The following is a 26,785-nucleotide window of genomic DNA, read 5'->3' on the forward strand; positions in this document are numbered from 1 at the left end:
CTATTAAAATCTTGTTCGTCAAGATTTTTTTGGGAAGAACAAGGGACTGCTGATGTTTTAGGAACCAATGTGGAAACACCTGTGAAATGCCTCAAAGGAATTAGGCCATGTACCTCCAGAAAGGTGACAACGTCGATAGCCCAGCTGAAGTGCCTCTATACCAATGCCTGCAGCATGGGTAACAAGCAGGAGGAGCTAGAAGCTATCATACAGCTATAAAGCTATGATCTAATTGCTACTGCTGAAGCACAGTGAGACAAAATGCACAACTGGAGCATTGCAACTGATGGCTATAAGCTGTTCAGAAGGGACAGGCAAGAAAAGAGAGGTGAGGATGTTGCCCTCTATATAAAAGAATGGATTGCCTGCACAGACCTCTGAAAAACAACGATGAACAAGTTGAGAGTTTATGGGTAAAACGATGAACAAGTTGAGAGATTATGGGTAAAAATTAGGGGCCAAGCCAACAAAGGAAACCTTGTGGTTGGTATTTACTGCAGGCCACCTGACCAAGGGATAGATGTTGACAAGGAATTCTTACTTCAACTACTTGCATCACAATTGCAGGCTCTGATCCTTCTGGGGGACTTCAATCATCCTGATATCTGCTGGAAAGCAGCACAGCAAGCTGTAAGCATTCCAGGAGATTCTTGGAGAGAGTCAAAGATAATTTTTTAATCATAGAATCATCTAGGTTGGAAAAGACCCTTGGGATCATTGAGTACAACCATCTATCCTACTCTACAAAGTTCTTCCCTACACCATATCCCCCAACACAACATCTAAATGACCCTTAAACTCATCCAAGGATCGTGACTCAACGACCTCCCTGGACAGCCTATTCCAGTGTCTGACCACTCTTTCTGTGAAGAATTTTTTCCTAATGTCCAGTCTAAACCTACCCTGCTGCAGTTTGAATCCATTCCCTCTTGTTCTATTGCTAATTGCTTGTGAGAAGAGACCAGCACTAACGTCTCTACAAAGTCCTTTCAAGTAGTTGTAGAAAGTGATGAGGTCACCCCTCAGTCTCCTCTTCCTCAAACTGAACAGTCCCAATCCAAGGGATAGACAGTCTCACCAGAGGAGAAGTGTTACTAGCGTTACTAGACTTGTTGCTCACCAACAAAGAATACCTAATTATGTACATCAAGATTGGTGGCAGCCTTGGCTGCAGTGATCGTGCCCTGCTGGATTCTGAATCTGGAGGGGTATGAGCCACATAAAGAGTTGAGTCAGGGTGATGAATTTTAGGAGAGAAAACTTTCAATTGTTAAGGAATTAGAGGATGAGGCCACCTGGGAAACTGCCCTTAGGTACAAAGGAGCTGAACAGAGCTGGCAGATCTTTAAGGTCATCCTTTTAGAGCACCAGAGCTCTTAATTGTCCTGTGTAATAATTTGAGCAAGGAAGGCCTGAGACCAGCACTGCTCAGTAGGGACTTTCTGGTCAAAGTAAAGTGTAAGAAAATTCACAGGCAGTAGAACCAGAGGTGTGTACCTTGGGAAGAATATAGAGATGCTGCCCAGGTGTGTGGGAATGGAATTAGGAAAGTTAAGGCATAGTTGGAGAAGAGAAGGCTCCAGAGAGACCTTATTATGACCTTTCCCTATATAAAGGAATACATTCTATAATTATAAGAAGACATGGGAAACCTGGACTTGTGAGAAGTTGTGTTTAATGGTAACATTGATGTAAGAGCAAAGAAGGACAACTTCGTTCCAATAAATGTATTCAGAAATTCCAAGATCATTTCCAAGTGCCATAAAAGTCTAGGATAAACATCTCAAAGGAGTTACATTTAGAAGCTGGACTTAACTGAACAGTCCCTTTAAAACTTTTAAAAGTTTAAAACCTTTAAAAATTTTAAATTTAGTTTGTTGTTAAATTTTAGGATAACAACACTTAGAAGATGGAGAAGCCATTAGAGGAACAGAACAGGTAGAGAAGTTGTCATAATTCTATGGTGTATTTCAATGTCCTCTGAAACTTGAGCTCATGCTAAATAAATTTTAAATCAGCTTTCATGTTCCAAAAATGTAATGAAATAGAAGACTTGAAGTGTATGAACAGTTTAAATCCTAGCCTAATACATCCCTGGACTTCTGTTATGGTATCTATAATGTTAAAGTTCCAAATCTAAACTGAAATCTTGGAAAATAAGACTACTCTACTATGCATTCAGTTGAATTCTAAATAAGTAATTCTTTCAGTAAGGTACATCTCAACTTAGGTTTTATTTACCTATTTTATTGAAAACATCAGAAGGAAAAAAAAAAAAAGCTCTGTTTAAATGAGGTGGTCTTAAATTTTGGCAATATCGATACCTATAAATGGTTTCTGAAGGTGTAACTATATGTAGTCTGATGATAAATATTGCAACACCTTAGGCTGTGAGGTGAGTTTTAATGACAAAAAAAGCAATTTTATATTAGTGTGTAAGCTGCTAAGGTGTTGGTTGTCCACACATAACCAATCTGATCAACGTCAAAGAACGGTGACTTTTTGAGTTTGGATAAATTAGAATAAAAATTACTTTTAGAACTCTAAAACTCAAACACCACCAGTGCAAAATTCTATAAAGCTGTTCTCCATAAAAGATATAAAAAAATCTTTTAAGGGTGAAGGCTGAAGAATTTTCCATTGAAAACAGTTCTGAAAAACTGTAATGTTTATACTTAAATGTTTTCCCTAGAAAATAATTGATTTTTATGAAAATCTTCAATTGAGAAAATAAAACTGAAATATTCATTTAGAGTTTGTTCAAGCAGTCAGCTCAGATAGGCAAAATGATCTGTTGAAAAGTCCTGAAATTCTTAACTCCAGAACACGTCAATGCTGAGCAATATTAAAACATATTGTAAATCTATTTTTTTAAGAGTTTAACTGACAATTCCACTTCTTCCATACAGTTTACATACCCTGACATGAACTTTTCAGAATTCACAGAATGTTATGTGATATACAATTTTAATGCCATTAGAAGATGTAGCTTTCATGTCAGAAACAAAACAATTTTGATTTACAAAACATCAAAATGCTTAAACTCAATAAATGTGCATTTATAATATTTCAGAACTGAAACCTTTTTACAATTCCTCTTCCATAAATTTGTCTATGTCAAACCATCATCAAAAATGGAATTTGTATTTGTCTCAGCTGAGATGGAATTCCAACATGAGAGAAAGGGTTTTCTGATAAAATTTATTTTTAAGTAGTTGTTTTAGCTAACTAAAGATCGAGCTTTAAATCACCCAGCTAAAGATTACAGGAAAAGAAAGGTAAGAAGTAATATAAACATTAAACTATTACAGTAGACTAGCAGACAGCATGTGAAAAAGATAGTAGATAATTGGCTTACCTTCAGTAATTATAGTACAATAGGAATATCTGTTCCTCCACAAAAAGCAAATGTAACTATGAATAGGAGTGTCATGCTGTGGATAGGTATGACAACAGTAATTTAAAATTAAGTATTCCCATGTTGTTTATGCTTATTTTTAGTTCTATAATCATATGAAGGCAGATAAACTAAAATACTGTGTTTTGAATGCAAGAATCTCTACCTGTTCTAACTTATATTTGTGAGTTGTTTTCAGTTTATTGTTCTTCAGCTAGTAAAATATCTCAATATGCAGCACACTTGGTGAAAAAAGTGGGATTTGTATCTAAATAAATTTTTAATACTGATCGACAGTGCTGTGCCATGGAGTGCCTAAATTGTTTCTTGTGTCTATGTTACCTTCATATTCCTACTGATGCCTACAGTTATGCCTCTCCTGTAAGTACTTGGAGAAAAATAGGTTTCTTGAAGTGTACCATTAAAAAAAAAAAACAGCTTGTGGCTGATGTGTATAATTCCTGGTATTCCAGCAGTTTGAGGAATGAAAATCAGAGGCAGATGATGCTATGCATGAACTAACTAGTTTTTGATTTAACAGAAACCCAACTGCACAGTCCCTGGTGCTCCCATGACTGCAGTGACTGGCAAGCCAAGTGGAGTACCCTATTGGCTACCCATATAGCATGGTGCTGACAAATTTACAATGTAAATGTAAAACAAATGTAAAACAAGAATGACTACATATATGTTCAGGTGATCCCAAGGCATCCTCCTCTGCAAGCTTATCTATCATAAAGATATTGCCATGCAAGCTCTCTGCTCGTTTATATCAGGTTTTTGCTGTTGCGTTGCTTGAAGTGTTCTATTCTGAAGAGAAGCTCTGTTCTCCTTTACCAGGAATTAGAGTAACTACTACAGAAGATGTTGCAAAAATACCTTTTGGTTACCTTTACCCCAAACATCCAACCTTAGGCAGACCAATTTATTGTCTAGCATTGTATTCCTTGGTAAATAAAGGCTCCATCTATTACAGCCTTACATCTTCTGAAAGGCTTTTTCTTTGCTGTCACATCATATTAAGACAACTATTATTTTTATTTTTTTTTCTCCAATGAATCATTTTATTTTCAAAAAACTTAGGGGGAAGGGAAGTTTGACCAAAATACAAGATATGAGTTAAAAAAAAAAAAAAGAACAAATAACCAGAAGATAATAAATCAACTGAACCTTCATAAACAATGCTTACATTTGCCAGTCTGCAAAATGGCCACATGTCCTCCTTCAATCAGCAGATCTGTGTTTAAAGCATTTTCAAAGGATATCAGATACCAGGTTTTGTATTCCTTTACCTGAATGTAAATGTCTCACAGTTAGAAAACTTCTCTAACCACTACTTTATAATATTTAATTAATGGGATTCTCTCCGTCTGAGCTGTTGACTTGGCTTGATTTTGGAAAGCTTGCGTAAATGTTGTTTGTACAAAAGAATTTTATCCTGGTGCTTAGGAGACTCTTCTGACCATTCAAGAGCTCACCTTGATTTAAGCAATGAGCAGAGATATAATATTTGTTCTCCTTACACAGAGGACAGTTTGTAACCTGAGCTTTGCACACTCTAAATAACAGGAGCAGCACAGCTCACAGTTCAGCAATGCAAAGCTTTAACTTCCCATTTCTCCTCTCTATTTCTACGTGACTTGCTGTATTATATTTTCCTCACACTTTTTCCTCAGAATTCCTCTTCCAAGCAGACTCTCTACAAGTTCCTCTGTTGTTTCTTCAGCTTTTGGCAGCTGTACCTTTTGCCCTACTCCCTCTGTCTCCTCCCAGATGCTCGCTTCTATGCAGTTCTGGGTTTAGGTATTTAAAACAAATAAACACAAAATTAAATATCTTTGCCAAATTTTCTAATTATGATCCTGGCCCCATCTGCCCCTCTGGTCTCACCAGATGCCCAGCCCTGTCCTGCTCTTTGTTTTCTGAGCTGTCTCTGATGATAAACTAGGAGCTACATTTTGCAACCAATACCCATTTTTACAGAGTTTCAGTAACCTGGTTTCTTTTCAGTATCAAGATACATAGCCAAAGCTAAGAGAACTTGTTCCTTCTCTCAGTGGTTTGGCTCTATTAGGGAAATGATGGCTAAGATACCTAAAAAAAAGGGAAGAGGAATAGTGGACCTTCTATGCTTTTCCCAAAATATTCTTTTTTGATTTCTGCCTGATGTGAGTTCCATTCTTACCTGGCATACATGTGCAGTGAGCAGAAAGCCTGACTTCACAATCCAGACCTCCAAGTTATAGTTTTATAGTCATCTGGCTACTCTAAAACATAAGAAATTAAAATTAATCCTGAAGTTCCTAGTGTTATTTTGTGTGTTTTAGAACATCACATCATAAGATCATAGAATGCTTGGAGTTGGAAGGAACCTTAAAGATCATTGAGTTCCAACCACTCTGCCATGGGCAGAGACACCTCCCACTAGGTCAGGTTGCTCACCAGGGCAGAGTAGAGGGGGAGGATAACCTCCCTTGACCTGCTGGACAAACTCTTCCTGATGCACCCCAGGATGCCATTGGCCTTCTTGGCCACAAGGGCACATTGTTGGCTCACGGTCATCCTGTTGTCTACCAGGACTCCTAGGTCTTTGTCCTCACAGGTGCTCTCAAACAAGTCAGTCCCCAATCTGTACTGGTGCATGGGGTTATTTCTCCTCAGGTGCAGCATCCTACACTTGTCTTCATTGAAGTACATCAGGTTCCTCTCTACCTAACCCTCCAGCCGTTTCAGGTCTCGCTGTATGGCAGCACAGCCCTCTGGCATGTCAATGTCCCCTCCTAGTTTTTTATCATCAGCAAAATTGCTGAGGGTACACTCCATCCCCTCACCCAGGTCATCGATGAATATATTGAAGAGGACTGGACCTAGTACTGACCTCTGGGGGACTCCACTTGTTACAGACCTCCAACTAGATTCTGTGCCCCTAATAACAACCTTCTGAGCTCTGTCTTTCAACCAGTTTTCAATCCATCTCACTGTCCATTCCTCTAATCCACACTTCCTAAGTTTACCTGTGAGGATGCCGTGGGAGACTGTGTCAAAAACCTTGCTGAAGTCAAGGTAGACAACATCCATCGCCCTCCCTTCATCTATCCATCCAGTCATGGCATCATAGAAGGCTATCAGGTTAGTCCGACAAGAAGTCCTCCTTCTTTCCCTTTTTGAAGACTGGGATAATAAATGCATTTGTAGAATCATAGAATCATTCAGGTTGGAAAAGACCCATGGGATCATTGAGTCCAACTGTCAACCCTACTCTACAAAGTTCTCCCCTACACCATATCCCCCAACACCACACCTAAACGACTCTTCCTGATATCTTTTTCCTAAGATTATGAAAAATGAATTTAGTAATCATTTTGGAAAATATTTGGAAGGGTGCCAATGTAAGTTACGTAAAATACCTTTGTGCCTCAGAAAAGGTAAAACCTAAACTTTATCCCTTCTTCCTGGTCCTTCTCCAACAAGACATACTCCTAGTGATACTTCTGTTGCTGTTCTTCTTGGCACACTTTACTAAATTCAGGGAATCGCAATACCTATCATAGACTAAAAAGTTAATAGTGACAGAAAAGACTGTTATGATTTAAAAGATAAATATACATGTGTCTTATTTTCATATATAGGAGAGCTTTTGAGGGAATAATGGCATTTCATGCATTATTTTTCTGGCTGTAACAGATTATCCCAGTAGAGAACAGTTGGCACATCTTTGTTATTTGTGTTGTTGGATCTCATGAGAACAGCAATAAAGGAAGTTGCTGTAATGGCTATTTACATTAATATATATGGACACTGGATTTCTGCCAAGCAAACTTTTTCACTTAGATGTCTAATTATGAAAGGGGCTTTTTGTTATTCATGTTTTCTCAGCCACACCAGCAACCATTCTGGAATGCTAATCCTTACTATTAGCTGCCAGTTGTTGCTGAAGGTTTTTCATATATTTGACAAACAAATCAGGTTTAATATCATCAGTGAGATGATGCAAGCAATTTTCTCCTTTATGAAGGGTAGTTGGAGGCATTGTGCCTTGATGGTATCACCATCTAGAAATACCATTTGATGTCAGAAATCTTAAAAACCTGTTATAAAATATATTACGCGCTCACCACCATTAATGTTTTGTCATCACTTTGGATTGTCTTAAAGACTGCACTTTGCCACAGCTATAAAAAAATTAGATGCCACTATATAGTAGAAGTTTCTCTTAAGTCAAGAGTCCTTGGTAAAAACTCATAACAACACTCCTTATGATATTAATAAACAAATCAGAATAAATCTTTCACAGAGTTGTTAGTAACTGTCTCTGACACTGTTATTTCTCCTAAGCCCAGCAAATCAACTTTTGAGCAATTTTCAGCTACCGGGCCAGAGCCAGCTGTGTTGGGCTCAGTCTGAGCAGGACACTGGTGCCAAGTTGCTCGCATGTGATATCCTGCCAATCAATTCCCACAGCAGTAGTAGAGGTCATTCTTCAAGTACAAGGCTGTGATCCAGGCTGTCATAAGAGGTTAGGGCAAATAGATTTGGTGAAATAAACATGTCATAAAAGGGATACTAAGCAAGGCTGAAGATATTGTTTGCAGACTTAATATTCACTGGGCAAACCCAGTTCTATCTGCTTTGCTGGTGATAAACTTATAAGATAACAGAGTCCCAGTGACTTGGAAGTAATATTTAGATGCCAACATTCATTAAAATACACCCTTTATGAAAAATATTCATATTTTGTACATAAAATGAATGTGTAATATATTGCATGCACCATAGTACTATAAAAATGGAATGTTTTTTTTGTTAGTCTCCTGGTAAAATGCAGTTGCACGGCTCAGCTTATACAAAAAATATTGCTGTGTTCATGAAATCTATACCTACAAAGTAGCATAATATCCTATTTTAAGAAGCACTTTTTCTTCCCCACAGTTTTGGTGTGATTATTTCGTTCACTATCTTAGGTGGCAAAATTACTGCCTCCAATCCCAAACAAAGTCTTCACAGCTTTTTATTAAATCTATGCGTAGTAGTGTTAATTTATGGTTCTATTCTGAGACTTATATAGACTTGTGTCTGCAGCAGCAACAGAAAGTTAGAATAAGGTCCACCTATAAGGGAATGAATAAGACTGTCTGACGTATAGAAACAGAAAGGGTACCAGCTCGCTTAGCAATACTCATCAGCTACAGCTTGGGAAAAGCCTACCGGAAAACCCAAAGCTCCAGAACAGTACAGAATTCTGAGATGTGATAAAGAGGAGGTAAAAATCGAAAGCAGAGATTATTTACATGTGGACCTTAGTTGCCCAAAGAGAGCTAGATTGGAATGCATGCCAGAACTGGGGCCTAAATTCCATTCCATACTCTTATTTGCTTTTTAACTGCCAAGAACTAATGAACGGTGGTAGTGAAAGATCTTATGTCTAAATGGAAAGGACCATAAGGCTTTGGATTTATTTTGAACTTTGAATTACACTAGGAAGGAGTAAAACCCTAATGGTCCAAAAAGAAAAAGAGGCAGCAACAGAAGGCCTTGGATTGGGTTACAAAGGGGTAATTTCACAGTTGGCTGATCTTTGAACAGAAGTTTCATGTAAAATGATCAGAACTGGTAGACAATGCGATGTTAGAAATTGGTGTAGAACTGTCTTTCTAGTGCTTCTGAGAAAGCAATGGTGCAACTTTTCATATTGTCTCATTGTTATTAGCAAATGCCAAACTAGGAATTGATAGAAACGTGGCATGCTTACTAGTTATTCCTCTTCTGATAAAATATTCTTTGCTCTATACCAAAAGGGAAGCAATACTCTAAGTTAAAGCCAACACCTTAGGCAAACATAATTAATGTAATTTATTTGTAGCAATCATCTGAATGGTATGCAATCTACTATCATAGATAGCAAATTCACTGAATTATTTAAGAAATGCAGAACTTTTTTTCTGACAAGAAATTCTGAAGGAATTATGCCTAGTAATTGATTTATTTGAATTTTAACTTCTAGTTTGTCAAATAATATATCTTTAGTTCTTAACTAAAATGATTGCTGTACCATCCTTCGTTGATAATCCAAGGAGATACTTTCACAGTACCCACACATTGTGAAAATTGAATTAATAACTACACTAGCAATAAACAAATTTAACTTCTGTCCTAGAACTGCATGACTGCAGCCCAGCCTGGACTAATTAATGCACTGTATTGCTTCTGTACCTGACATACCTAACAATTTACCAAGAAATAGTTTGTGTTGCATTATGCCGCATAGCCTTTTCTACATTTAATGAGTAGAAATTTCACTTTTTATGCATCAATTACCTTTAAACATCTACAATTGTTGAATTTGCATTATGAATGATAATACAAGTCTCCAAATTGAAGATATATGACAACACAAGTCTCCAAAAATTGGTCCACTTGTCAGTGATGGGGAAGAGCATCCTTGGTCAGAGGTTTGCCAACCTTGTAAAGAAGGCTTTAAACTACAGCTGCTGGGGGAGGGGAACCTCAATCTACCCCACTCCTAGCAGTATGATGCCAATACCAGCAACAGATGCCCAGAGCCTGGAGAAGGATCACAAGTCAACAGGAGAGCACCCAGAGTGCAGCACAAAGGAGAACCAGCCACTTCAGCCAGTAAGGCTACAGGGCTATGATATTATTGTCATCAAGGAGACGTGGTAGGATAGCTCCTATGACTGGAGTGTTGGAATGGAAGGATTCAGGCTCTTCAGGAAGGACAAGCAGAGGACATGAGGAGGCGGTGTCGCCCTCTATGTCAATGACCATCTGGAGTGCATGGAGCTCCACTGAGGAAGGATGAAGAGCCAAACAAGAATTTATGGGTCAGGATTAAAGGGAGAGCAGGGGCAGGTGATGTTACAGTGAGGGTCTGCTACAGGCCACTGCACCAGGAATATCAGGCAAATGAGGTTTTCTAATGACAGATAAGAACATCATCACATTGACAAGCCCTGGTCCTCATGGCAGACTTCAACCACCCTGATATCTGTTGGAGAGACAACACAGCAGGGCATAAGTAATTCAGGAGGTTCCTGGAATGCTTCAGTTCTTTATCTAAGTGTTAGAAGAGCCCACAAAGAGAGGTGCCATACTGGACCTTGTTCTCACCAACAAGGAGGGGCTGGTGGGGAATGCCAAGCTCAAGGGCAGACTTGGCTGCAGTGGCCATGAGACAGTGGAGTTTAAGATCCTTAGGACAGTGAGGAGGGTACACAGTAAGATTGTTACCCTGGACTTCAGGAGAGCCAACGTCCACCTCTTAAGGGGTCTGCTCGGTAGAGTACAGTGGGACAAAGCCCTGGAGGGATGAGGGGCCCAAGAAAGCTGGTTAATGTTCAATGATCACTTCCTCCAACCTCAGCAGTGATGCATCCCAAAAACAGGAACTCAGGCAAAAATGCCAGGAGGTCTGCATGGTGAACAAGAGTGCCTTGGTCTTCACTGGCAAGTGCTCTAGCCACACCACACAAGTTACAAAAGGCAAAGGCAGGGACTGAGGGAACTACCCACTGAAACAAAAGACCAAGATCAAGACCATATAAGGAACCTGGAGCTTCACAAGTCCACAGGACCAGATGAAATTTATCTGTGGTCCTGAGGGAACTGGTGGACAAATTTGCTAAGCCACTATCCATCATATTTGAAAAGTCATGGAAGTCCAGTGGAGTTCCCACTGACTGGAAAAGAAGAAACATAACCCCCATTTTTGAAAAGGGAAAAAAGGCCAAGGGAACTACAGGCTGGTCAGCCCCACCTCTGTGCCCGTCAAGGTTCTGGAGGGGAACCTCCTGGAAATTCTGCTAAGGAACATGGAAAATTAAGGAGGTGATTGGTGACAGCCAACATAGTTTCACCAAGGACAAATGGTGCCTGACAAATTTGGTGGCGTTCTACAATTGCTTTATAGCATTAGTAGATAAGGGAAGAGCAACTGACATCACCTACCCAGACTTGTGCAAAGTATTTGACACTGCACCCTGTGACATCCTTGTCTCTAAATTGGAGACCAGTGATAGGTGGCGTTCCTCAGGGGTTGGTACGAGTGCCAGTAGTGTTTAACATCTTTTTTGATGACTTAGACAGTGGCATTGAGTGCACCCTCAAAAAGCTCACAGATGACACCAAGCTGTGTAGTGTAGTCGATACACTGGAGGGAAGGGAAGCCCTCCAGAGGGATCTGGACAGGCTTGACAGCTGGGCCCATGCAAACCTCATGAAGGCCAAATGCAAGGTCCTGCACTTGGATCAGGGTAATCTCAAGCACAAATACAGGCTGAACAGAGAATGGATTGAGAGCAGTCCCAAGGAGAAACACTTGGGTGTGTTGGTTGACGAGAAGCTCAACATGAGCCAGCAATATGTGCTTGCAGCCCAGAAAGCCATCCGCACCCGCATCAAAAGAAGCATTGCCAGCAGGTCCAGGAAAATGATTCTGCCCCTCTGCTCTGCTCTTGTGAGAGCTGTGGCCAGCTCTGGAGCCCCCAACTTAAGAAGGACATGGACCTGTTGGAGTGAATCCAGAGAAGGGCCATGAAGATAATCAGAAAGCTGGAGCACCTTCCCTAGGAAGACAGACTGAGTTCAGCCTGGAGAAAGCTCCAGGGAGACCTGATAGCAGCCTTCCAGTGCTTAAAGGGGGTCTAGAGGAGAGATGGAGAGGGACTCTTTATGAGGGAAAGTAGTGATAGGATGAGGGGTAACGGTTTCAAACTGAAAGAGGGTAGATTTAGATTAGAAATTAGGAAGGAATTCTTTATTGTGACAGTGGTGAGACACTGGAACAGGTTGCCCAGAGAAGACGGGATGCCCCATCCCTGGAAGTGTTCAAGGCCAGGCTGGATGGGTCTTTGAGCAACCTGGTCTAGTGGGAGGTGTCCCTGTCCATAGCAGGGGGGTTGGAACTGCATGATCTTTTAGGTCCCCTTCAAATCTAGCAATTCTATGATTCTATGAAAATTATCATAAAACCACTCTTATGCTGCATATCAACCGACTTCCTTTATCTCTTAATCCTATTTGCCTGTCTTGTGAAATAAATATTTTGAACTATGCTTTTTGACTACCAAATTTCTGCTCCACTGCTCTTTGGAGATAAACGAGATCTGAGAGGAACAGAGAGCTCTAAGACAGAAACACATGAAAGAATTCTATAGATAAAGCAGGGAAGAGAAGGAAAGAGTGGAATTACTCTCTCTTCTTTTCTGAGAATAATTTTATGTCTCTTTTAAGATCCTTAGGACAGTGAGGAGGGTACACAGTAAGATTGTTACCCTGGACTTCAGGAGAGCCAACGTCCACCTCTTAAGGGGTCTGCTCGGTAGAGTACAGTGGGACAAAGCCCTGGAGGGATGAGGGGCCCAAGAAAGCTGGTTAATGTTCAATGATCACTTCCTCCAACCTCAGCAGTGATGCATCCCAAAAACAGGAACTCAGGCAAAAATGCCAGGAGGTCTGCATGGTGAACAAGAGTGCCTTGGTCTTCACTGGCAAGTGCTCTAGCCACACCACACAAGTTACAAAAGGCAAAGGCAGGGACTGAGGGAACTACCCACTGAAACAAAAGACCAAGATCAAGACCATATAAGGAACCTGGAGCTTCACAAGTCCACAGGACCAGATGAAATTTATCTGTGGTCCTGAGGGAACTGGTGGACAAATTTGCTAAGCCACTATCCATCATATTTGAAAAGTCATGGAAGTCCAGTGGAGTTCCCACTGACTGGAAAAGAAGAAACATAACCCCCATTTTTGAAAAGGGAAAAAAGGCCAAGGGAACTACAGGCTGGTCAGCCCCACCTCTGTGCCCGTCAAGGTTCTGGAGGGGAACCTCCTGGAAATTCTGCTAAGGAACATGGAAAATTAAGGAGGTGATTGGTGACAGCCAACACCAAGGGAACTACAGGCTGGTCAGCCCCACCTCTGTGCCCGTCAAGGTTCTGGAGGGGAACCTCCTGGAAATTCTGCTAAGGAACATGGAAAATTAAGGAGGTGATTGGTGACAGCCAACATAGTTTCACCAAGGACAAATGGTGCCTGACAAATTTGGTGGCGTTCTACAATTGCTTTATAGCATTAGTAGATAAGGGAAGAGCAACTGACATCACCTACCCAGACTTGTGCAAAGTATTTGACACTGCACCCTGTGACATCCTTGTCTCTAAATTGGAGACCAGTGATAGGTGGCGTTCCTCAGGGGTTGGTACGAGTGCCAGTAGTGTTTAACATCTTTTTTGATGACTTAGACAGTGGCATTGAGTGCACCCTCAAAAAGCTCACAGATGACACCAAGCTGTGTAGTGTAGTCGATACACTGGAGGGAAGGGAAGCCCTCCAGAGGGATCTGGACAGGCTTGACAGCTGGGCCCATGCAAACCTCATGAAGGCCAAATGCAAGGTCCTGCACTTGGATCAGGGTAATCTCAAGCACAAATACAGGCTGAACAGAGAATGGATTGAGAGCAGTCCCAAGGAGAAACACTTGGGTGTGTTGGTTGACGAGAAGCTCAACATGAGCCAGCAATATGTGCTTGCAGCCCAGAAAGCCATCCGCACCCGCATCAAAAGAAGCATTGCCAGCAGGTCCAGGAAAATGATTCTGCCCCTCTGCTCTGCTCTTGTGAGAGCTGTGGCCAGCTCTGGAGCCCCCAACTTAAGAAGGACATGGACCTGTTGGAGTGAATCCAGAGAAGGGCCATGAAGATAATCAGAAAGCTGGAGCACCTTCCCTAGGAAGACAGACTGAGTTCAGCCTGGAGAAAGCTCCAGGGAGACCTGATAGCAGCCTTCCAGTGCTTAAAGGGGGTCTAGAGGAGAGATGGAGAGGGACTCTTTATGAGGGAAAGTAGTGATAGGATGAGGGGTAACGGTTTCAAACTGAAAGAGGGTAGATTTAGATTAGAAATTAGGAAGGAATTCTTTATTGTGACAGTGGTGAGACACTGGAACAGGTTGCCCAGAGAAGACGGGATGCCCCATCCCTGGAAGTGTTCAAGGCCAGGCTGGATGGGTCTTTGAGCAACCTGGTCTAGTGGGAGGTGTCCCTGTCCATAGCAGGGGGGTTGGAACTGCATGATCTTTTAGGTCCCCTTCAAATCTAGCAATTCTATGATTCTATGAAAATTATCATAAAACCACTCTTATGCTGCATATCAACCGACTTCCTTTATCTCTTAATCCTATTTGCCTGTCTTGTGAAATAAATATTTTGAACTATGCTTTTTGACTACCAAATTTCTGCTCCACTGCTCTTTGGAGATAAACGAGATCTGAGAGGAACAGAGAGCTCTAAGACAGAAACACATGAAAGAATTCTATAGATAAAGCAGGGAAGAGAAGGAAAGAGTGGAATTACTCTCTCTTCTTTTCTGAGAATAATTTTATGTCTCTTTGATGTGAATCCCTGATTTTATGCGCAGGAAAATTACCGTATCTCATTTTTTGTGATTAAATATTACTTAGAAGAGATCTTTTTCTTGGCAATCATGATAAACCCAGAATCCCTGGTGTATGCTCTACACAAAAGTTGTCTCACACCTTTGTCATTGGTCAAATACATTTTTGTACTGATATCTGATATCTCTTCAATTTGAGAACTACCATTCATATTGGTAATGTTTCTACTTTCAAAAAAGAAAAATCTGTTCCCTCTATAGGGTTAAAAAACTTAGAGAGAGACATAATGACTGTGGTTACTGAATTTATTGACTGCTTATTAATGTTAAATTTAATTACAGATTCAGATTTTAAAATCCATATCACCAGACAGGCCCATAGAGCAACAGTTAACAACTGGGCCCTACTGCCACACTATGATACTATTGATCATATGGGATGTTCCACTTACCACAAAAAGCAGAAAAAATAAAACATTCTGGATTTATTGTTACATTTTTTAACAAGTATTTTATCTCACTTCATGTAGAATAAAGGATACTTTCCCAGAAAGTTCGTGTTTATAAGTAATTCAAGGCATTACAGAATACTCTAGTGCGTTTGCTCACTCTTTTATGCTTTTTGCCCAAAAGGAGCAAGAGGTTATAATTTAAAATTGAGATAATGCTTTGTAAACTACGTGAACAGCTTCTTTTAGGTGGAGAGTAAGTAATACAGACATTGCAGTCAGTTCACTTTGTTTAATTACTGCTGTTCAGTGGAATGACAGAGAAGAATACCATATCTTCTTTCAAGTATTAGTCCTTGACCACAAATTGGTTTAACTGACATATAATTAATCAGTTACATAAGCATTTTTCAACTCTAACATTTCTTACACTGACGTCAAAGGCAATTTACATTAATGTCTCTCATTTTTCAAAGTTTAGTATTATCCAGGAATTAACATATTGAGCTTTGATGCTTTTGAACATAGTGGGTTGCTGATTTATCCTATAGCTTTGAGTAAAAAGATGAAATAATGAATATTTGACTTGCTGAGGAGCAGAGCAAACCAGAAGCATAATAATTCAGAGTGCTAAATTTTATAGTCTCCAGCTACAACTGAGCAAAAAATCTACTTAAATCTTGTCCCAGAAAATCTTGTAATAACTTGGGGCCTATAATAACTTGTGTTATGCCATTTTTCAACCAAAAGAAAATAACAATGAAGAGTTGAAAATAGTGCTTAACACAGTGCTTTAGGATGCTTTAAAAAGTGCTTCATCTTTTTGTGTTCATCTTTTTACCATATTTTATTAGAAGAAAAGGAAAAGAAGTAGCAGTGACTACTTTTTGCGTTCCAATGACCAGTAATTTAATTCATATGAAACTCTGTACTGTTATTTAAGATCAGTTGATGTAAATTTTACTGTTTATTGCCCAATCAATACTTGCAACCTGTATATAGCGTAAGTGGTTTAGTTATATTTTTATATTTTTACTATAACGTGAAACAATTTTTTTAACATTACTGTTAGTAATTCTTGAAAATATCAATTGTATTAAACAATACAATGTTTTGAGTTCAAACCTGGAAAATTTAGTTGGCATAGAAATTAAAGATGCAGTACTGTTGAAGGTGTATTTTTGTCTAGATGAACCACTTATAACTTTTGGCAAAGGAACTAAACAGGATCTATCTTGTGTGCTTGTCCACTTATCAAAAAACCCCAACCCCATCACTTGCATAAATACTTTAGCTTTGTTTCCACTATGGAAGCAAACCTTTGTTTTGCCTGTCTGTTTTTCTTCACTGTGAGCACATATGAAGTAAAGTTAAAAACAGCCCAATTTTGCCTTAATCTATTCTGGAAAGATCATTTACCATTTATGGAATGATTATGAGAATAATAAGATACTAAAAAGTGTGATTTTCTTCATAAAGGTTTACTACTTAGGCAATGATTTATGGGCACTATTATGCCCTTTGTGATGTTGGCATTGCATACCATGCCAGTACTTCAAACACAATCTTTGTCTTTTACCTGTAAGGGCTGTGGAAGTAGAAAAGCTAATGGACAACAGGGCTTCAATTTATGAAAGTGTTGGCTATCCACCAAAAAACTAGGTTTTAAAGCAAGTTAAGTTATTTAAGCTTTAGAGTAGCACTTAGTTGCAAATAAAGCTTAAGATCAGCTCTTTCATATGTGATAATGGTACTACTGAGATCATAGACAGAGGATGTGCTGACAAGGTCTTCGCAAGAGTCCAGACAGAGAAGCTTATGAAAAGTGATATACTCTCAGAGGTTGCTCCACCAACATTTGTATTGTCTCTTTTTTTAAGGGAAAAAAATTAGCTTCATAGTGAAAAACAATGAGGAAAACAGTCTTTTCCAGCGAGTAGTTAAACTACAAAGATATAACAATTTTTTTTTTTTCTTTTAATGGAAGATAGTGAAAAATCTTTATAATGATATCTGCATCATATAATGGTTTTCGTCTGGTAGATGGATTCCCCCCTACCTCCACTTTGGGAGGTTTTTTCCTTCTGCTTTTAGATTTTTTTCTCAGGATCTCAAAAGTTTGGATAGGACAGAAAGAATATTTCTTGCCTGCCCTTGCTGAGGGAAATCTCTGGATTTGGGTATTTTTCTGTAGTATACAAATTAATTATTTTTTTTAAGAAAGACGGTTGTCTGCTTTTACTCTGTGTATGTATTACTCATCTTTCATTTGTGCAGGACAGAATAAATAAAAGGGGATCACCGGAAAACTAGTCAATACATCATTAGAAAACAGAAAAAAAAAATATGAGGAACTTAAATGTACCTTTAGCAGGAATAGTCCTTATAACTTTATACAGATGCTACTCCTCAAGGGAGCCTCCAAAATGATTATGAACCACTAAGTATACACCAAATTGCTCCAGATGACCAGCAAAAAGAAAAAAAATATCTCAGTAAAATAGAGCAACATCCACTGAAAATTAATGAAACTTGGCAGGTCTGTGAATATCATTTTTTCTAGCTTCTTGACAGCATTTTGAATGTGCTCAGTCACAATCCATCATGTAAAAAAAATGTTTTATACTTCTGGAGAAGATTATAATATGTATTTTAGACAGGATAGAGGTGAAGATAAATTCTTAATACTGAAGATATACATGCACCATATCCAGAAAAGCCTGAAAGTGAATGAAGGTGGATGTGTTTCTCTTTAACGGACAAGCAAAAACTGAGGAAGACTCTACATGTCTATCTGCTCTCCTCACACTGTGATCTTGACTTTTCTAACCTTGTGTTCTATAAGAAGGACCTGTCAACTGTACCAGGTTTCTATGTGTATAATGAATGACTTTGAAGGGCTCAACAGCTCACCGAACATGTACAAAAGTGTTATAAAACTCATCTTCCATTACCATGCACCTCACAAGTTGAATTTACTTCTCCATATACAGAAAGTGAGAGAAAATTTTGGCTTACAGCTATTACACCTCTAAAAAGAGTGGAAGAAAACTGTCTTCAAATATCATAGAAAATCCCTTTGGTGTGCCCTTAAGTTTAAATGGCAAAAAAAGTCCTTTTGTATGTATAACTTGTCATTCAATAAAAAGTGACAGAGAAAGCAGGAGTAGGTTGTGCCTCCGCTTGACAAATTAACCATTGAGTAAGGTCTTTGAATCATGGATTTTTCTCCGTAAAACATACTCTCATTTTTTGGAAAAGGTGGTAAGAATCAGTATGCTATATGGCTAGTTTTACATGTTTAATGTCACAATTTCGTTTTAGCAGGACAGCAAGGAGAGAAAATCTGCATTTGATACACCTGCAGGAGCTCATCAGGAGCTGCTGTCTTTACAGAGACAGGATGAATTTTGAAAAATCTGCTTTTATACACTATTTATGCTTTAATTCCTTCACCCAAATATTTGAAGTTTATTTAAACAGTATAGGTCAATGTCACAATCTTAAGACTAAACAAACTCTCCTGAAAGAATGACTACGTTATACTAGGATTTAAAAGAACTGATGAAGGCACTTCTTTGGAGTTTGTGAAAAGTCCTCTGTGTTCAAACGTTCAGGTCTGTTACCGTGATTTTTGCTTGGAGAAATCTCTTGTATCCTACATAAATCTGGCCAATGCACTTCACTCAGTAAGTCAAACTCTAATTTCATTTAGAGGCAAAGAGGAAGTTAACTTCTACATGCAAACTAAGAAACAGGACTCTCATCTGTTAAAATGACATATCTGGTTTTGCATGGTGAGTATGATTGCTACCTTGACACATTTGGTGCAGTGCATATAATTCATCAACAAATGAGTGCTAGCACTTTAAGCATCTGTGTGCCTGCACATGGGCATTTCTTCCAGTTTAGTTGCATCCCCAGTGTGCAGTTTCTCCCTGTGCTGTGACAAAGCAGACTAACTACCAGTACTTGGTGTATGTTGCTTTACAACAAGGAAGAAATGGCAGAACTACACACATACAGTCTTTGCAGCACAGTGCTGCAACACAGGGGTGTATTATGTTGGAAGCTTCATGAGCAGGACCTGTGACGGTCTTATATCCAATGATGTCCTTTCCTCTTATTAAATCAGAGTGACTGAGGCAACATCAGCCATAAACCTGCCCTTCCACCACTTCACTAATGTATGCATTGTCAAGCACTGAAATTCAAATCAAGACCTTTTTAAAAAAAATTCAGAATAAACAGCAACATCTTAGAAACTTTTGGAAAAATGTCACAAGACAATTTCATTACAGAGATGGGAAGAAGCATCATATCTTGGCCTAGTTTGTGTATTCTAGGTTGGTTGAGAAAATTTCTGTAACAAAGTTTAATGGAAATAAGCAATTTTCTAAATAATATAGCTCTTTGACAAGGGGTCCTTTAAGAGGAAATGGAAATTAAGTATTAAAACCTAAAGGTTAAAACCTGTTCTGAACTTTATCATGTTTTTACTACTTACTGTGGGAATAAATATTCCATAAAACTTAGAGTAGGAAATGGCGATGAAAATTTACTTTTTCAATGTTACACATGAAAGACAATCAACAAATTTTTCATGTTAATATCCTCATGGATAATCACAGTTAGTGTAACACTTGCCTTTTATTACAGATATATCTATATTTAGGTGCAGTTATAAAATATTGTTGCAGACACATTAATTATGTGTGTATTAAAAAACAACTTTCCAAAACCACAACATTTAAACTTCTGAACAGTAAAATAAATTGCACAACATATAGTCAGGTTGATTAACCCCCTGTATAATAATATTTCCTTTAATTTATTACCTAATATTTAGTCTAATAAAGCACAAGTGTATGTCTATTGCCATAAATTACATGAACATCTGTTTTGCACTGAATGACCTTGTAGGATATTTCTTACAGCTTTGACTGATAACCAATGTGTATTTTAAGGCAGCAAGGACAAACAAAGTGCATGAAAGAGGTTCATGATGACAATGTAATTTATAAACATGCTGCATGAGTAATGTGGAGTACATGCACAATGATAGCACAGTAATATCTGCTTATAGGACATATTTAACAAATCATTGTTCATTCTATTGCCTTTAGTTTCATGCAAGTTGATAGGAAAAGTGCTGACATTGCAGATGGGCTGATTAGGGAGGGCTAAATGGGATATGGTGTTCAAAGACAGCCCAACTCAGTAGTGACTGAAAGTCATAGTGTTCTGCAGGTTATTTTCTTGCCTACACAGAGAAACAGTGCAATTTACTGAGGTCTTAATAAACTAATCCAGTAAAAACTGATATCAAAGAAACCTTTTGTCTGTATCCTGCCACCATTTATGACAGATAAAGGAATGACCTAATTCATTCTTTGTCATTATTTGGACTTATCTTATTTTAAGAGAGCATATTGGGTCTTTTTGACTGTCGCCTCTTGCATATTCTGATTCCCTTCTACCATCAGTTGAGAGCTGTCTAGGGGACAGGTAAATATTCACAATATTCATTTTAAGATTATTTTAAGAATTATGGGTAACATTTCTGTCAATATTGACACATATGATAAAATTACACTTTTAAAAATCCTAATTGTGGATCTGCATTGTCCTACCTGCGTCTTTTGCCATCAGTAGTGTTTTCTTTGGGAGGATGGTTAGTGCAGGATGGAAATTGATCAAAAATTTAATTAACAAGAAAACATTCATCCATTTTATTTTGGTTTGGCTTTCTTTTGGGAAAAAAGGAGAGGAGAGGAGAGGAGAGGAGAGGAGAACCAGAAGTCTTCAGCACTACCAAATGTGATTTTTTTTTCCATTTGTGTGTTGTGCTGTTTTACTATTTAGCAAGTTTTCCTCATTATTACTAGAGATTATTTAGTGGTTTTGGTCTGATTTGTTGAAGGTCAAAAGCTGCTGAGTTGACTGAACTTCTTATGTCCAGCAAATAATTTTCTGAAAGATATTTCACGAGCCTATGTTGTCCTTCTCCTAGCGTATTGAGCAAGGGCTTATTCTCATACGCCGCATACAAACTTTTATGTTGCTGGTGAAACCTAGTTTTTTACAGTCTATCTATAACCTGGTGGGAAGAATGATGCATGTAGCCAGTGGCTATACATGTTCAAAGCCTTGGGAATTCAGATAGCCAGAAATTAATCAGGAGCAAAGAGAATAGGTTGAAGCAATGACAGCATGTATTGGAGAAAGAAAGAAAGAAAGCAGCTTTTATTATTTACTTATTTATTTTATTATTTTATAATATAGTATAATATATTTATATATTATAACATATTTTATTTATTTATTTATCCTTGAAATTGTAGCTCCTCTTTCAGGACCTAGAACCTGTAACATGTTACTTCTTTGTAACTGGACTGCTTCTTGAAAGACAAGAATTTTTTTTTACTTTTTTCTTAATACCAAGTTGACTAATCAGTATACTGGGATACAATCATCCTGAACAATCTCATGAAAAGCGTTTACATATGTAATTTCTTTTAGTTTGTTATGCCTAATTTCACAGTTGTTCATAGAAAACTTAACAGAAATAGATGGCCAAATATGGAGAAGAGGGAAAAAGGTTGTTTCTGTTTTGCTGTTGGTAATTAAAAAAACATTAACCATAAATTAAAATGTGTCTATGACTAATATGTTTATAATTATTTCTGCTAAAAGCAGGAAGGAGACCAATATGTTAAAACCCCCAAATAAAAAATGATAGGATTCGTATTCTGAGGGATAAAGTCAGTTTAATCTTGAAAAGAAAAGGTAAATATTGTCCCCTCCCCTGCATTATTCGTGTTCATTTCCAGTGTCAGTAATTGACCCATAAAAATCTGCAGAGCTGAATTTCCTTCCAGAAAGTAATGAACTTGACTTAGAAACTGTGTTTTGGAACTGCTCCATAGTTTTGATGATATTCTGTTGTAAATATTTCCCAATTACACATTGTTAGTACTTTCAAATAAAGTAAAATTTTGAAGAGTGATTTACAGTAAGTTTGGAGGCAGGCTTCAAAGCAGTCTTCCTTCTCCAAGAAATATTATTTCACTTTCAGAAAGTCTTTGCATTAACTTTTCATGAGGTCTCTGAAAAGAGAGAGAACACATTCACATAAATATCAATAAATATTCTCTGATCATCTTAACATCGTGTCTGCTGCAGAAAACCTCTCTTCTCTAAAGGGGACTACAAAACCATGATACATGTTTTTGGAAACATAGATTAGACCCATAAATGTGGTGAGAGCACACTGATAGTTGAGCACTGATAGCTGGCTTCCACTACAATAAAAATAAACACTGAAGGCAGCAGAAAAAATGTGACATTTATCAAAAATATATCATCAAGGGAAAGGACTCATAGTCTCATTTCTATATTCTATTGAAATATTTAATGTTGAATAAAAAAAGCAGTACACCAATCTTTTTCACATATCATATTTCTAATTGTACCAGAGAAACAAAAAATACCTAGTAATTTGCTTTGAAGAATTTGAAACTTGTGATTCTTTTCTCTTCTTTCCTCTTATCTCCCATTTCTCCCCAGGAATAAAGGAAGATAGCTGCCTGCCAATCAACACCGTTATCATCATAGGTATGACTCAAGAACAGCAAAAAATGAAGGAATAATATCATAAATGCTCATTAAAAATAACTTTCTGACATGTCCTCAGTAATCACTACTAGTAGCAGACAAAATAACTTGGGTATTTTCAAACAATGTCACATCATTGATGTCCTATTTTATTCCCTGGTTGCCACACAACCTGATGTCTTTCTTCTGTTTTATCCTTTCTTGTGTTTCATTTAAGCATTACTTTTTATTTCTCCCTTTCACCCTGAAGGAGAGTGAGAAAGTATTAATTCTCAGCCATATGTGTATATATATTTATACATACATAAGTATATATGTATACTATACTAATTATTATTTATAACAAATTATTTATATTATACATTATTTTTTTGTGTATATGTACATATTAATCTACATAAATCTTCTTAAGAACTATATAGGCTCACAAACAACCATACCAGTTGGGAATCTCACTTACAGATATTGTTTTAGGTGTTTGGGTTTTAGTGTTGGGTTAGTTGTTTTTTTTTTCTTTCTTTAAATGTATTTAAATATAATGTCCTGTAGTTTAGAGTAGAATTTTTATATAAATCCCATTCTTAATATCCTAGCATTCCCCTATCCCCAAAATGACATATATTGCTCATCTCAATGCAGATCATGCCAAATCTTTCCTTTTTATGTTATGTCTACTCTTTTTCACTTGAGTCTGCTGCAGTTTATTGTTCTTCAGACACTATTACATTATTCTTAGTATAGTTCAATCAACAATACATATATTTGAAATATTTAGGAAATTAAGGGATATTTTTTGATTTGTTGCTCTGGGCTTTTAGACGGGGACACACACATATCTATATCATCTATATCTACATCTATATCTATATCTATATCATCTATCATCATCTATCTATATCTATATCTATATCTATATCTATATCTAATCTATATCTATATCATCATCTATCTACATCTACATCTACATCTACACCTATATCTATAGCTATATCTATATATCTATATCTATCTATATCATCTATCTATCTATCTATCTGTATATCTATCTCTGCACGTTAAATCTGGAGACCGCGCATACACACTCCTGTAATAGGTTTTCTGAAATATTTCTATGTGCACTGCAGATTAAAATACACATAGAAACTATAAAATACAACGACAATGAGTACTTATGAATACTTATAAAAAGCATATTTTTCCATAATAGATAGACTAGTTTAGGCAAAGGAACCTGAGCAATATCATGCTCAGGAGCTGAAGACAGTTACTAATTATCTGTAGTTTAGTGCAGCTGTTAATTTCTCAGACTTGTAACCCTGGGTGTTTCACTATATCTCAAATAGCTTCAGGATTACTCCAAATATGCCTCTGTGGAAACAAGATTTCACCTTTATGTGAAAAATGCTTCAATAGAAGATAATATAACATTGTTTTATAAGTAGTAGTTAAGACGTGTGAAGTAGTTAAGAAGCCTGTGAAGATAACAGAAAATAGCATATCTCATGTTCAAACTTTAACATATTTCACTCTCTGATTCAACTATTCCAAAATGCATCCATTCATTTCATTTTTCAAGGATGATGAGGTGTAGATACATAGTTCTATAACACTTAAAAACTTTGAACCTGTAAAAGACCTGCACAGCTTTTAAAAAAAAAAATTTGACACAATAAGCAGCCAGTGAAGTGAAGAGTAATCTATTGTGATCCACACTTTCAAACACATTTTCTGAACCAATACCGTTTTGTATAAATATATAAAGTTGCTAACTTTAACTTCACTTACTCTAGGCAAAAATGCTCAAAACTGACAACACGTATTCAGATTTAAGAGAAATTTCTGTCTAGCAATATTTATAAATCTCTTATGTACTTTTCTGTATGCCTTACAGTGAAATAAGGATAGGTCTGCATTCTAAAATGTCCACCTAAGTTTTCTTGTTTATGGGCAATTGACTTTCTGTTGTAAGTATCATTGAAATAAGTGACTGAAAAGTGACTTCTTCTCTAGTGAGGTAAAAATGATGTGTCTTTTCCCCTCCCTCCCTTCTTAACAAGCAGTATCAAATTAGCTTATCATATTTTGAGGAATGGTTAAAAAGCTGAATATAGAACCCAATAATTGTTGAAATGGTGAAAAAAAGTTATATAGTATAACAGGGAAAACAATTATCCATTTTTTCACAGATGGACTTATTTTGGTTTTTTTTTTCATTTAGTTATCCTTTGTTAGTAATTTCACTATCACTTGAAACAATTATTAGATTTAACAGAGAAAAAATACTGAAAATGAAGGAAGGAAAGCATTTTCTTGACAGTATAAAATCATTACAACCTCCTGCAAAACTGCTTTTTTGGTGTGGTGCATTGTTTGATATTTCCAATATTGTGCCTAATACAATTTGTATAAAATAACATTTGCAAGAAAAGTTAGATTTAGTAAATATAAAGGAAATTATCTCAATTGAAGCTGAAATAATGATGTTTTAGTATTGCTAGCTCAAACAAAACTACTAGAGAGGAGATTTCTTCTAACACATCTGTCTCCTAATGCAGTTGTTTACAAACTTTTCAGCATTATGGTTCCTATTACTGTTCTCATAAATACAGTTTCTAAAATAATAATACTGACTTTTTTAGTGTTTCTTGTGATGTTTTGCTGTGGTTTGCTTTTTTTAAAGACAAATTCTGAAGCTTCCTTCTGAAGTGAATCACTTTCAGATGGGTTTAATAGATTGCTTTACAATTAACACATGAAACCATTGATTGGGAGAGACATTTTGAAGACTTCCTTACAACAGTAGCTAAAACTCCATAAAAAAGATTCCATTTGCCAAAAAAGTGAGGAAAAAAAAGTATTTGAACAGATTATTATGAATGAAATCTTCAAAAATTGGGATGAATTTACACTCTGTAGAAATGCGTTAGAAAAGATGACATGTAAGCGGAGCCTGTTTTGAGTCCAAAAACAAAGCTTAGCAAAATGTTTGCATTTTAATTCTAAGGAACTGTTATTTGTTTTAGGATTTAGCATTACTGAAGATTTAGCTAGCTGAAGGGAACCTAAAAATTACATTGAAATCAAACCTGGACCTATTTTAAGAAAATTTATTCCTCTCTACTATAAAACTGTGTATTTAAATAAACTGTTTCTTAAATTTTTCATTCCGATTTAAGAACCTCAGTTTTATTTTTGAATTCAGACAATTCAATTATTTTAATTGGTGGCTGAAAGTATAAACATTTCCTTCTTCTTAAGGCCACTTTTCATCGTAGGACTGGTAGTCCCACAAAAACCTGCAAATTCATTTCCATTGAGCTGCCAAAATCAGTTTTCAAAGAAGATTCTCATTGACAAATATTAGCTGTGTCTAGTTATGTATGCAGGGGATCAGAAAAAGGGGAAGCAAGGAAGGAAGGAAGAAGAGAGGAAGCTTTGAAACTGAGAAGAGTATACCGTATTTAGAAAGGAATTTTCTAGTGGAACCTGCACACCAGGATTTCCCCTTGGATAAGGACACCTCTCGATGTTACTCCTTGAGGTTGCAATTCCTTGCCGAATCAGATCCTCAGCAAATGACTAACAGCTTAATAAACTTTGAAATCTTACCTAAGTGTTGTAAAGAATTGATTGTGCACATATAAACCTTTAGATAGAAACCATTGACTGTGTCTGGGACTAGGATTGGATCTAGCCACACCTAGACTCCTCTCTGAGAAAGAGTTTAGAAAGTAAGGAGGTCCCTTCTGAACCTCATGACAAAACAAGAGGGTGTCCCTGACAATTTTGTCTGACCCTGTCTTCTATGTAGTAAATAACCAAGTGTACCTTGCCATCAAATCTTGCTAAACCACTGTTGCATTTACTATCAAACTTTGTTAAATCACTGTTTTATATCAATAAATATATCG

This window comes from Calidris pugnax, unplaced genomic scaffold (genome assembly GCF_001431845.1).
Source record: "Calidris pugnax isolate Ruff unplaced genomic scaffold, ASM143184v1 scaffold13, whole genome shotgun sequence".
NCBI classification, from domain to species: domain Eukaryota; kingdom Metazoa; phylum Chordata; class Aves; order Charadriiformes; family Scolopacidae; genus Calidris; species Calidris pugnax.